The following is a 13,880-nucleotide window of genomic DNA, read 5'->3' as shown; positions in this document are numbered from 1 at the left end:
AAGCCACATCAACAATCAAGACAACACTTTTTTTTTCCTATGGGAAGACAAAGACTTTTATTTACACTTAAAAGTCAAAAGTTTGCCATGGAGAAGAGCTTGTTCTTAGAAATAAGGACTTTTTTCGATCAAAGTAGAAAAAATTTTCAATGCCTAAGGGCCGTTTAGTAAGAGATTTCTATTAACATTGTTTAAGTGTTGTAAAAATACGTGAGTTAAAAAGCCTTGTCAAAAGATGTATTGTGGTGTTTAAACACTGAAAACTATTATTTAAATAACAATACCAAACAAACTCTAAACATGTTAACTAGCAAATGTGCAGGTTTATTACCCTGCCTACAAACATAGAAAATCTCAACTCCAAGGAAATCAAGGATATGGTATACATCATTTTTTGTTTCTTTTTTTGATGGAAGGATATGGTATACAACATTAATTCCATAAACAACCTGAGCCCCAGAGGAAGGGGGAGGGGACTGCTAGCTTAGAGCATTGGAAATAACTAGAGAATCACCCTCTAAACTGAACTCATGGATCCCCACATCATGTGCAAACTGCAAGCCCACTTCAAAATCACCCTATACTCCTCTAGATACTGGTAGCACCAACTAGCCTCTCCATGTCTGACTTCTTCCTATTCGTCCATGTAGCCCATGCAACTGTGACAACACTTCTCTATTTGTAATATATTCTACAACATTAACGACAAATCTTCTGCTTTGAAAAAAAAATAAATAAAAAGAGCATTTGGCATAATATCAAATAGTTCACAACTATCTATTACCAAATAACACCTTTCATATTAGATATACTATGTCCACAAAAATTTCATAACACTTTTACAACAAAACTTAGGTGAAAAATTATTACTAATTGTGACTAGTAAATAAAAAAAAATTAATTTTACTCATAAGTTCAAATTAGAATGAGTAACAATTTATCATTTATGATTTATTGTAATAGCTATGTTAAACCTAGGCAACACTGATGCTTGCTATACCTGAATGATTAAGATGTCATCATATCTACACTATCCAATTGGCAATAATATTAAATGTATAAAATATTATTTTATTAGTTTAATTTACCTTTAAAATGTTTATGTACACCTTGACTTAAATCTTGCACACTTTAACATAGATCAATTCAACCCAAAACTAAACAACACAAAACAATCCATATATCCCAAAACCAACCAATAAAATAAATCACAGATCTCTCTCTCTCATGAATCTCTTTTTATCTATCTGACTATTGGTATCTTTGACTTTAAGAGTAAATAGTGAGTGTTTGTGAGTTGAAAGTGTATCTCTTTTTATTATAAATTTATATATTATTTGTGTGAGTGTATGTTTGTGTGTCTGATATTGATTGTGTGCGTTATTTATTTATTGGCAAAAATGCACTTTTATTTCCTACATTTTGGGTTAATTCCCATTTTGGTCCCAAAATTGATTTCGTTACTAATGTAGTCCCTAAAAAAAGAAAATTGTTTTTAAAATGGTCCCTACCGTCAACTTACTAACAGAAACCTCCTACGTGGCAGATGAAGTGTCTTGCTTGCTGATGTGGCCATTAAAATATTATTAAAAATAATTATCTGGCATTTTTAAATATACCACGTCAGCGCCATGTTAGTTTTTTCAATTTTAATTTTAATTTTATTAAAAATATTATTAAAAATATAAAGCTAGATTTCTCAATTTTAATTTTAATTAAAAAAAACAAAAAAAAATTATTTTTTTAAGCTATAAAGATTGAAGCTCAAGCTCCACTGTGTTCTCATTCAGAGAAAAAAAAAAAAGAAAAAAAGAAGAAGAAGAAGCTCTCATCGTGTTCTCATCTCTCACTCTCTCACACACACTAAACTCGAGCTCTCCCATCCATTCTTAACAAGAACACCTCTCTCGATCTCAAGAGCCAAACAGCATGACCACTCAATGTTAGGACATATGTGATTTAATGTTAGGAACATATGTCAAATTAGAATTGGCTAATCCTTTGACAAAATACACTTTACTTGTAATTGGGTAGATATATGATTTGTTTAACGCTTCAAGGAATAAGGTTTCAAGAATAAGTGTTAAAACCATGCAAGTCTGTCCAAGAAACAAGTGAAGAAGTGTTGGATTTTAAAGCTCAACAGCTAGTATCTATCGAGGTTTAAAAGCTACTAAAGCCCGATACTCAGCTATCTCGATAGATAAGCTATCTATCGAGGTTTATGAAAAACAGATTTTTAGCTTTGATTTTCATCTAATCCGTGTGTATATGGTTGGGCTTTCTTTTCTTACAACCTTAAACATATACAAGGATTATTTTAAGGGCTGTCAAAGGTTGCGCAAATGTGAAGTGAAATTGTGTTCATACAAATTGTGATCGGAGACAGAATTTGTCCTAGTTCATCTTTCACTTGAAGAAGCTGCTGTGTTTGTACACCGTAGGGTTTTGTAACCAATGAGCTTTGTGATCTTCATTGTGTTGATGAATTGAAGAACTTTGCAGCCAACATCTTTCTCAAGTTGGTGAGTAAGCCGCAACTGGGATCCGCGCATCGAATTGGTTAGTCATGTATTGAGAGCCGTGCATTGAAAAAGAGAGATTGTCACTACAGAACAAGTTCAATTGGGTATTGGGGGTAAGGATTCAACTGTAGGTTGGTATAAGATATTGGGATTCCTTTACTTGTAACCGCTTATTATGATAATAGTGAATTCTCGAGAGTCGTGACCTTAAAATCACCTGGTGGAGTTTTTACTGTGTAGGTTTTCCCCATTCGTAAACAAATCACCGTCTTAATTTATTTTTTCCATTGCATTTAGTTAATTGGTGATTTGTTTGTGCTACCACGCGTATTGCATTCTAATTGAATTAATTAATTAACTTGGCTAATTAATTTGTTAATTCATCATAAGGGGTCAATATATTCTTGGTCTATCAAGTGGTATCAGAGTAGGCATACTCTGATTAGGTTTTAATCTTTGTTGTGTGATCCGTTGACCCCTGTTTGTCATGGATAGAGGACAATCTCTTATTATACCTCCTTTATTTGATGGCACTAACTATGCATACTGGAAAGTACGCATAAGAGCTTTCTTGCAATCATTAGATGAAAAGGTGTGGCAAGCTATGGAGATAGGCTAGACCAAGCCTACGGAAGCACCGGCCGACTGGGATGATGCTAAGATTAAGGTAGCAAACTTCAATAGCAGGGTATTGAATGCGTTATTCAGTGCAGTCACAAATGAAGAATTCAAGAAGATTTCCTCTACTGAAACTGTTAAGGAAGCATGGACCATTCTCTAGACAACCTATGAAGGAACCAAGGCTGTCAATGATTCAAAACTTCAGAGGCTTAGTACAAGTTTTGAAGAGATTAAGATGGAGGAGGATGAGTCATTTGATGAGTTCTATGCCAAGTTCAAGGACATAGTGAACTTAGCTTTTCATCTTGGGGAAACCATTCCCAAACCCAAGATTGTTAGAAATGTGCTTAGATCTCTACCTGAGAAATTTCATGTCAAGATCACCGCAATTGAGGAATCGAAGGATATTGACAAAATTCCTTTGACAGAGCTGGTTGGCAATCCGCAAACCTATAAGTTGGGTTTGACAAGGACAGGGAAATCGGGTAAAAGCAAGAGCATGGCACTGAAGGCTAAGAGCAGTGACATGGATGAGTCTTCAGAGGATGAAGATTCTAAAATGAAGTCCTACATTACAAGGCAATTCAAGAGGTTCATGAAGAATGCCAATGGGAAGGGCTTCGACAAGGACCGTAAGCAAATCTAGTTCCTCACAGTTCAAGAGCTAAGATAAGGGGAAGAAGGATGCTAGGAATGATAATCAATACATTGTTTTCTCAGGACCAAAGTGCTTTGGGTGTCAAAACTTCGGTCACATGAAACAAAAGTCCCCTATTTATCTCAAGACCATTAGCAAAAGTAAGGCACTTGCTGCAACCTTGAGTGACACCAAGCCTGAGGATGACTCTGATAATGAGGATGATGGAATCCTAAATGCCTTCACTACCACCGTAAATCCTATTGAGGGGATTGTTGAAAATTGGATGAAGAAGAAGACTTGGTGGAGTCTAAGTTTGAAAAGATGGATGAGTAAGATGACATCCACACAGCCTATGCAAAGTTATACAAGGTTTCGAAAAAGCATGAGAAGCTATATAGGTTAGCCACTAAGAAGCTCAGTGAAGTGGAGAATGAACGAGAAGAAATCTCGACGAAGTTTGATAAAGCCAATCAGATCATTAGAGCACTGAGATTTAAGAATAACTTATTGGCTGAGAAGACTAAGAAGCTTGAGGTAGAATTGTTCCAAGTCAAAACTAAGCTAAAGAGGACTTTAAGTGCAAAACTTGACGAGATGCTTAGTCTTCAAAAATCTGCTTTCGATCGAACCGGTTTAGGGTATGATTTCTCTTCTCCTAGTATTGCTTCTTTTAGTACTACTACTTTTGTTCCTCTTGCTAATAATGTTGAATCTGAGAACAATGATATTAAAAATGAATTAACTAGTGAAAATATAGACAAGGGTAAATCTATCTTAGGAGCACTCTCTAAGCTTGATAAGAAAGAAAATAAAAACCCTAGGGCAAAAAAGGGTAACAATCAAAAGTCTGAACAGAAGAAGCAGCATCTCTGTCATCACTGTGGAGCAGCTAGACATACTCGACTTAATTGCTACAAGTGGTTAGCCACTCAATAGAGCAACAGCATGATCTCATCGGGAAACCTGAATTAGTTTCCATCCTCCTTTGCTCCTCTTGGAGATCTTTTCAAAGCTCTCATGTTCCTTTCGAACTTGAACAATTTCAATTCTTTCCCTTCACCGCCGAATCAAGGGTTTGCTGAACAAAAAGGTTCTTCTAAGGCGTGGAAGGAAAAAGGCTCCAAGTGATTTGGTCACTTTTTTTCTCTCTCCCCCCCCTTTTTTTTTTTTTTTTTTTTTGCATTACTTGTGTGTTTTGCTTTCGTGTTTTGAGTCGTCTAGTTTTATGCATTGCTTTGTTTAACATATTTTATTTATTTGTTTTTCAGTTTTGCTTTATTTATTTTTTCATATAAAAAAAATTGAAAAATAAAAAAAATATACAAAAATAGTGTGTTTGTGTACTTTTGTACTTGTGTACTTTGGATGGCCATTGAAACAAAATTTTCTAAAATTTGTATCTTTTGTAGTTTAGATGAACATCTCTATGCACAACTAAGCAAGTAAGCTTTGTGGCTCGTGTTTGTGATGAGTAAGGTCAATTAATCTCTTGTACTTGACACTTGTATCACTCTTTTTGACGGGAATGACTAGAAAATCCTAGGAGAAAGGCATAAATAACCATCTCACCACTGTTACCCGCCAATCATGAAATGACATTTGTATGCTTCAGTATAACAAAAGTGGAATGTCAAATGCTTAACATCATTGAGTATTTCTTTTCTATCTCTTATATGCCCATGCATAGTTTGCTCAAAAGAAATATGCAAAGAAAAATAAAAGCAAAAAGAATCAAAGTGCTTTATATATGATTGCAAACGTGTATTCTAGAAGATGTGGGAGTTATAGGATATACCTCGAAGGTGATAGTCCCTATCAAACAGTTATGATTGTGTGTGAGTTAAAGTGATTTTCTCATATCTCAGATCGTCATAATATGTAGACACTTATGCAATCTTTCGATGTTTTTCACATATAACACGCAATATTCTTTGCTACTTTTGATACATGTGCAGGTACAATGTGATATTAGCTATCACAAGGAATACATGTGTTAATGTATGCTCACTAAACTATCTTAACTTGTTTTTGAAATATAAAATTGGTTAGACTTATTTAGTGTGTGTGTGTGTGTGTTTTGTATCTATGTGCTTAACATTTTTCTTGTTGAAAGATGATTTTGAGAGCTTAAAATGTTGTTTGGATTTTTGGTTGTGTAGCATACTTGATTGCATTCATGTCTGTGTTTTTCTTATCTTGAAAAACTGTTTTTAAGCAATCTTAACAGCTGCTGGATACCTCTTGATAGCTAGGCTATCTATCGAAACCCTTCAGCTTCTTTTTATCTCATTCTTGATAGCTTTTCAATAGCTACTTCGATCCATCGAAAAACTTTCTGGATGCTCGATAGCTACCTTGATCCATCGAGATCCTTTAGTTGTGGACACCTCTCAATAGATTCTAGACAGCTCTTTGACAGCTTTTTCACGCGTTTTAAATCTCGACACCTCTTGATCTATTGAGCTCTATGACTTTGGATCTGCGCGATTTCTATCTCATTTCTTCCCGATCTCTCTCGACAGAAAAGGTTCTCACTCTCTCCCAAAAACCTCAAACTCAATCTTTTCAACTTCCTCACTCTTTCTTCGGTCTCTTCCTTGCATTCTTCAGTTGGTATGATGCTTTCTCACTCTTTATCATACATTTCATGCATTTTTTACCTAACTTTTGGGGTTGTTGAACATTTTTGGGGTTTTTCAAAATTGATGAGTTTATCTCGAATCTTTGGGATGGGTATTTGTTTAAATGATTTAATATCATCATGCATTGCATCTCATGAACATTTTAACTATATTTTCATGCATTATAGATGTGTGCTATATAAGTTAAATTGTTGTGTGCTGTTAGGTTTGAATTGGACTAAGCCCATAATGTATTTAAGTTTGCATGTCACATGTTCATGCATTTTCATGCATACGTACCTTCAATTCTATATATTCATCTATTTTGCCTTGTTGGTGCTTTTCTGATTCTCTCTCTCTCTCTCTCTCTCTCTCTCTCTCTTGCATTAGTTTGCACTATGGCACCCAAACGCAAATCCACTCCGTCCCAAAACCCTCTTCATTCTGGGGCATCCTCTTCTTCTTCTGACCCTACACCTTCTCATGTACGGTTCTGTGATGACAAAGCCTAAAAAGACTTTTTAGAGTGACAAGGCATTCATTCGGAACGCCAAGTCATCTTATCGGATTTTTCCGATACTAACCTACCCACTGTCATTTACAGTAGGGGTTGGAGGTCACTATATGACATCCCGGTCACTTGTCCCTCTGTGATCATATAGAAATTTTACTCCAATATGCACGAATTCAACACTTTTGTACCTCATTTCTTCTCTCACGTTTGAGGTACGCGTATAGTAGTTACTCCGGATATTGTATTCTAGGTACTACACGTTTCTAGGGTAGCGCATCTTGACTACCCTGGCTGCAATCATCTGAGGACTATGTCTAAAGACAAACTCTCGTCTCTCTTCTGTAAGACAGCTTCTATCGCTCCATCCACCTCCGCTTCTTCGTCTTCTGCGGGTGGAGTGACACTTGAGGCCTTCATGGCACAGCTTGTGAGCATGGATGCTCGTCTTGACACACTCAATGATGAGTTGTGTCAAGTGAACACCCGTGTTGGTCATATCGCGCAACGACAGGCTGTCATGGGTGGTTTCACTGTTGCTTCTTCTCCATCTCCATCGGTTTCCGAGGATGAGAGTGACGACGGCTCTGATAGTGGTGGTGCTGATGAGGACGATGGTGCTAGCTCGCCCAGTGATGATGAGATGTCTACTTGAGATACTTATCTTTTGTCACTCATGACAAAAATGAGAAGTAGTTTTGATATGAGAGTAGTCATATACATAAGGGAAGGATTAGCATAGGAGATTTTTGTGATAGGGGGAGTGTTTATGAGGGATGTAGTGATAAATTTTTGTGTCTTTTCTTTTCTTTCTCTTTTAGAGACATTGTTTTTGTACATCGGTTTTGTGACGACTTAGTGATAGCAAACCTTGTACTTATGTTGATATATATATATATATATATTGAGGTTGTTATTACTTTCTTTCACCTATCTTTACATGTGTTGTTTCTTTTCTCCCTTTATGCATATGATTCTTATATACTGTATGCAATCTATTATTTCTGTTTCACACTAAGATGCCGTGATGAGTTTTGTTTAAAGTGTTTCAGAAATACAGGTTGTCAAAGTCTTCTTTTCATAAACTCTCTTCTTGCAAAGTTTTCAAGAGTTTATGTTAAGATAGATTTTATTGTAATTCAACAAGTGAGTATAAGTTGAATGATTTATGACTTCTCTCATATGTTCATTTGTTTGTTGTGGTTTTGTCACGAATTGCCAAAGAGAGAGATTGTTAAGACATATGTGATTTAATGTTAAGAACATATGTCAAATTATAATTGGCTAATCCTTTAACAAAACACACTTTACTTGTAATTGGGTAGATCTAGGATTTGTTTAATGCTTTAAGGAACAAGGTTTCAGGAATAAGTGTTAAAGCCATGTAAGTCTGTCCAAGAAACAAGTGAAGAAGTGCTGGATTTTAAAACTCGACAACTAGTATCTATCGAGGTTTAAAAGCTGCTGAAGCCCGATACTCGACAACTATCTCGACAGATAAGCTATCTATCGAGGTTTATGAAAAACAAATTTTCAACACTGATTTTCATCCAATCCGTGTGTATATATTTGGGCTTTCTTTTCTCACAACCCTAAACTTATATAAGGATTATGTTAAGGGCTGTCAAAGGTTGCGCGAGTGTGAAGCAAAGTTGTGTTCATGCAAATTGTGATCGGAGACAGAATTTGCCCTTGTTCATCTTTCTCTTGAAAAAGTTGCTGTGTTTGTACACCGTAGGGTTTTGTAACCAAGGAGCTTCGTGATCTTCATCATATTGATGAACTGAAGAACTTTGCAGCTAACATCTTCCTCAAGTTGGTGAGTAAGCCATGTACTGGAATCCGCGCATCAAATCGGTTAGTCATGTACTGGGAGCTGTGCATTGAAAATGAGAGATTACCACTACAAAACAAGTCCAATTGGGTATTGGGGTAAGGATTCAACTGTAGGTTGATATAAGGTACTGTAATTCCTTTACTTGTAACCGCTTGTTGTGATAATAGTGAATTCTCGGGAGTGGTGACCTTAAAATCACCCAGTGGGGTTTTTGCCGTGTAGGTTTTCCCTATTCGATAACAAATCATTGTAAATTTATTTTTTTCACTGCATTTAGTTAATTGGTGATTTATTTATACTACTACGCGTATTGCATGCTAATTGAATTAATTAATTAACTTGGCTAATTAATTTGTTAATTCATTACAAGGAGTCAATACATTCTTGGTCTATCACTCAAAAACCAAGATCAAGATCAAGAGAACCCACAATCTCATGATCCCTAATCTGAAAAACCCTAATCCTTTAAATTGAAGACCCACAAAACCTATCCCATGATCAAACCCCAGCAACCCAAGATGGATCAAGTCGGTTCGTGTTAATCTCAACCATGCCGATCTAGCTCGGGCGTTGAGGTTGCCTTTTCCAGTGAAGAAGAGCACCGCAACTTCGGTGGTTTTGGTGAACTCGCTAGGTTTGGCGGAGGAGATTAGGTTTGTGAATGATTTGGAGACAAATTCTTCTCCACTACGCACTGCCAATTTGATCCCAATCTCTCTAATCTCAAAATCTCATCTCCGTTCAAAACCTTACACTTAAATATTGACCACGGCGAGCAGATCAAGAGGCTGATCTTCGAGGATTTGATCATGGAGGCCATGGGGACTTGATGTCGTGAAAACAATGGGAAAATTTTGGAGTCTTGCATGTGGGTGTTGTGAACATGGATCAGTGGTTGGGTCCGCCAATGATTTTGGTTTGGGTTGTCATCTAGGTTTCATTTGTGTTTGATCTCTATTTGTGATCTGGGTCTGTGTTTGTGTTTGATCTCTCTCTTTCTTTCTTTCTTTCTTTTTTTTTTTTTTCCTTTTTTCCATTTGTGTTTTGATCTGGGTTTGAGTTATTGGTTGTTGGGTTTGTGTTCTTGTAATCTGGGTTTGAGTTCTTCGTTGTTGGGTTTGATTGGGAAGAACACGAAGAACAAGTTGTAATGTTTTTATGAAAATTAATAATGATAAGTAATAATTTTTTTAATTAAATTAGATTTAAGTTTTTTTTAAAAAAATTAATTTATTTTTTTAATATAAATTTTCTGACGTGGCTTTGTTTAAAAAAATTAAAATGCTGACGTGGTATTTAAAAAAGCCAAATAATTATTTTTAATAGGGGTGTGCTCGGTTCGGTTTCGGTCGGTTTGTATAGGTATGGCCAACCGAAACCGAATATTTCGGTTTGTGAAATTCTCAACCGAAACCGACTGAAATGGCTGGAAAACCATCGGTTTCGGTGTATATCGGTTTCAGTCGGTTTCGGTCGGTTTTCGGTTTTCCAAAGAGAGGGTTATTGAGATTTTCAAAACCCTAAATTTAATCACATATAAAAAACAAATAGAGTAACAGAGAGAGAGCTGCTGAACAAATCAGAATGACAAAGAAAGAAAATTTTCCAACAATATTTGTTCAACAATTTACAGTATTACATACAGATTCCAACAAAAAATTGAAAATATTTTGATTTAGCAAAAGGGTCCAGACAGAACTTTACCGTTGCTGCACCATAGCAGGAGCCTACCACCATGCTTGAGTCTACCACCATGTCTCTGTAGTGAATCGAAGAAAGAACAGAGACATGTGACTTAGAGAGAAGAGAAAGGCATGGCCATGGTCCATGGGACTCAGAGAACGAAAAAAAAAGAAAAGAATGAGGCGGCTGGACTGAGAAGGGCAGAGACCAGAGAGAAAATTGGGGAAGGAACGAAGGGTAGAGAGAAAAAATTGAAACGAGAAAGGAAGAGACAAACAGAGAAAAAATTGAGAGAAAAAAATGGGGAGAGCGACGGCTGAAGAAAGAAAAGGGAAGCTGAAGAAAAGGGAAGATTAAACAGGGGTATTTCGGTATTTATGCTACTACTAGGGTTTTAAAAAATTAAATAGCAAAAAATACAAACGTCCCGCGCGAAGGCTCGAACCTGGGATCAGCTAGCTAAATCATAAGGAGCATACCATTAAGGCCACTGATCAGTTATGTATTAATATTACATAAATATATATATATATTCGGTTTGTTCGGTTCGGTTTCGGGTGAAAAAATCCAGCACCGAAACTGAAACCGAAAATTTCGGTTTTTAAAAAATGAAACCGAAACCGAACCGAAAATTTGGCAACAGTTCGGTCGGTTTCGGTTGGTTTGTTCGGTTCGTCGGTTTTTTGCACACCCCTAATTTTTAATAATATTTTAATGGCCATGTCAGCGTTACGTCAGCAAGTAGGACACTCCGTCTGCCACATAGGAGGTTTCTGTTAGTGGGTTGACGGCAGGAACCATTTTAAAAACGATTTTCTTTTTTTAGGGACTACGTTAGTAACGAAATCAATTTTAACCAAAATGGGAATCGACCTAAAATGTAGAAACCAAAAGTGTATTTTCGCCTTATTTATTTTTGTTATAATGTTATTTGTGTGAATATATCCGTATATAGTATAAATATAATATAAATTTATATAATTTAATAATTAGGAAATATAGATGGTTTGCTACATGTGTGTGTGCTGTTATTATGTTATAATTAAGGGTAAAATACTATTTTGGTTCCTAAACTTTACTAAAAGTTTGATTTTCATCCTTAATCTTTAAGAAGTTCATTTTTTGTCTCTAAACTATTGAAAATGTTTTATTTATGTCCGTAAATTTTACTAAAAATTTGTTTTTCATCCCTAAAATATTAAAAATTTTCTTTTTTCATCCCTATTTTTGTCTCTAAACTATTGAAAAAATTCTTTACAAATTTTAAGGATGAAAAACAAAAACTTTTTAAAATTTAAGGACCAAAATAGTATTTTACCCTATAATTAATAACATTTTTTTTTATAAAGTTAGTGATTAAAAAATATAGTAAAGCTAGTGATTTTTCTAACATTTAATTGGTTAAGTAGACACATGTTGTATTATTTATATATGTATGGAATGGTATGGCTCTTTGGGTCAATAATTAATACAATGCACGTGGGTTAAGTTTTGTCATTCAGTTTAAAATATCTTTATAAAAACAATGACAAATAAATAATGACAATTGCATAAAAATACAAATTAAATATTATACAAATTATACAAAATAAAATGATTACACCCACCCACATTGATAACAGATAATGAAAAGTCGTAATGATGTTAAAATATGAAAACTTGTAGAAATAAATAGTAAAATGTTATGTACTTGTGTGATTTTTTTTTTTTGCTTGTTAATAACTTGATATATTCAGGTTCTTTTTTTTATTAAATTTTGTTTAATTTAAATATCTTAATGATTCACCTAAAAAGAAATCCTGGAATCGTCATTGAATAACTATTACATTTTTTATTATATATATTTTGTATGTTTAACAATATATATAATAACATTTTTCTTAATTATATTTTGTGATTAGTGATGATAATATTAAGAATTTAAAGTAGAAGATACCTGAGTCATTCGGGTATAGCATAGCTATTACATTATTAGGTTTAACATAGCTATTACATTTATTGATTATATTGTTTAGCTAGGTTTAACAATATAATAAAAAAATAATGTATTAATTATTTTTGTGATTGTGTCTCTATATATGTGGTTTATATAATAAATCTGTTGTAACCTAGTATTCTTCTAACAATTTTTTATTGTTCTCTTTTAACTGTCTCCCCATTATTTTTATCCCCTGAAAGGTGTTAAAAAGTCACACAGCAGTCTTTAAGTATTTGCTTCTCCAGGCAAATACACATGGGAGTTAGGTTGCACCTGGCAATGGGAGTCATAGGTACTTTCTTCTTTGCTTGTTTTCTCAGCTTCCAAGTAGTATTTATGGCCAAAAAGCTCACCTATACTAATCATTCTTGACTTCTGTTTGCATGCAGGAAATGCTGCTTCTTTGTTACCTTATACGGCTCCCATGTACTATTGTCAACATGGCTAACTTAATCTTAGTCAATTCCAATTAGCAGTACTTGATGAATTTGAACCATTTGAATATATAACTTATATATATATATTTTTTTTATCACGATTTCTTTATGTTTCCAGGTCAACTTTCGCAAGAGTCATAAGGAAGAAAAGCACAGAGGAATTTTTCATGTCTTCCATACATCATTGCACTATTTAACTGCCTCCTTTGTACTTGGTATGGATTGCCCGTCGTTAGATACAGGTGGGAAAATTTCCTTGCAGTTACTATCAATGTTCTAGGGATTCTTCTTGAGTCCTCCTTCATTATCATATATTTTTTGTACGCTTCTGCTAGAGAAAAGGCAAGTTCCATACTTCACTGTAATAGCAAAGTTTTGTCTGTTACAAACAAATCTCATGATATTTTTAAATTTTTCATAGTTGTTGAGATGACAGGTTCTGATTGTGAACAAAAGAAAAGTAGTATTAATGGTGCATGGTTTCAACAAAAATAGTATTGTATTAATCACAATTTGTCACTTTAATAATTTGTGAAATTTATTGTGTCCTTAACGAGATTATATAATTATTAATACTATTATTATTATTACTAGGGTGAACTATATATTTGGTTCCTAACTATTATATCATACTTCAATTTAGTTCCTAACATTTTAATTGTGTTAAATTGGTCTCTAACCTTTTAATGTTGTATCAATTTAATTTCTATAATTATATCTTAGATAAAATTAAATTACTGACATGGCAAACGGTCAAAATAAAATTTAAATTTATTGTCCTATCAACAGAAACTAATAATTTTTTGTTTTGATCATTAAATATGTCATCAATTTTCATACAAAAGATAATAATAAAGACTAAATTAACACCATATTGAAAGGTTAATTAGGGATCAAATTGAAATATAATATATAAGATAAAAACCAAATATATAGTTTACTCTTAATATTATTATTATTTCCATGCATGCATCCGTGAGATGTAATAGTCAAGTTCGTCATTTGAACTGATTTGAACATGTAAGCA

General features: G+C 34.3%; 1 pseudogene; it reads left to right on the top strand.

Annotated features, from left to right (window-relative positions):
* The first annotated feature begins 12,671 nt into the window (after positions 1 to 12,671).
* Positions 12,672 to 13,348, top strand: LOC126702623 (bidirectional sugar transporter SWEET3-like; annotated as a pseudogene).
* Positions 13,349 to 13,880: the final 532 nt, after the last annotated feature.

Source organism: Quercus robur, chromosome 2 (assembly GCF_932294415.1).
Source record: "Quercus robur chromosome 2, dhQueRobu3.1, whole genome shotgun sequence".
Classification (NCBI taxonomy): Eukaryota; Viridiplantae; Streptophyta; class Magnoliopsida; order Fagales; family Fagaceae; genus Quercus; species Quercus robur.
This window is presented reverse-complemented; position numbering and strand designations above follow the sequence as displayed.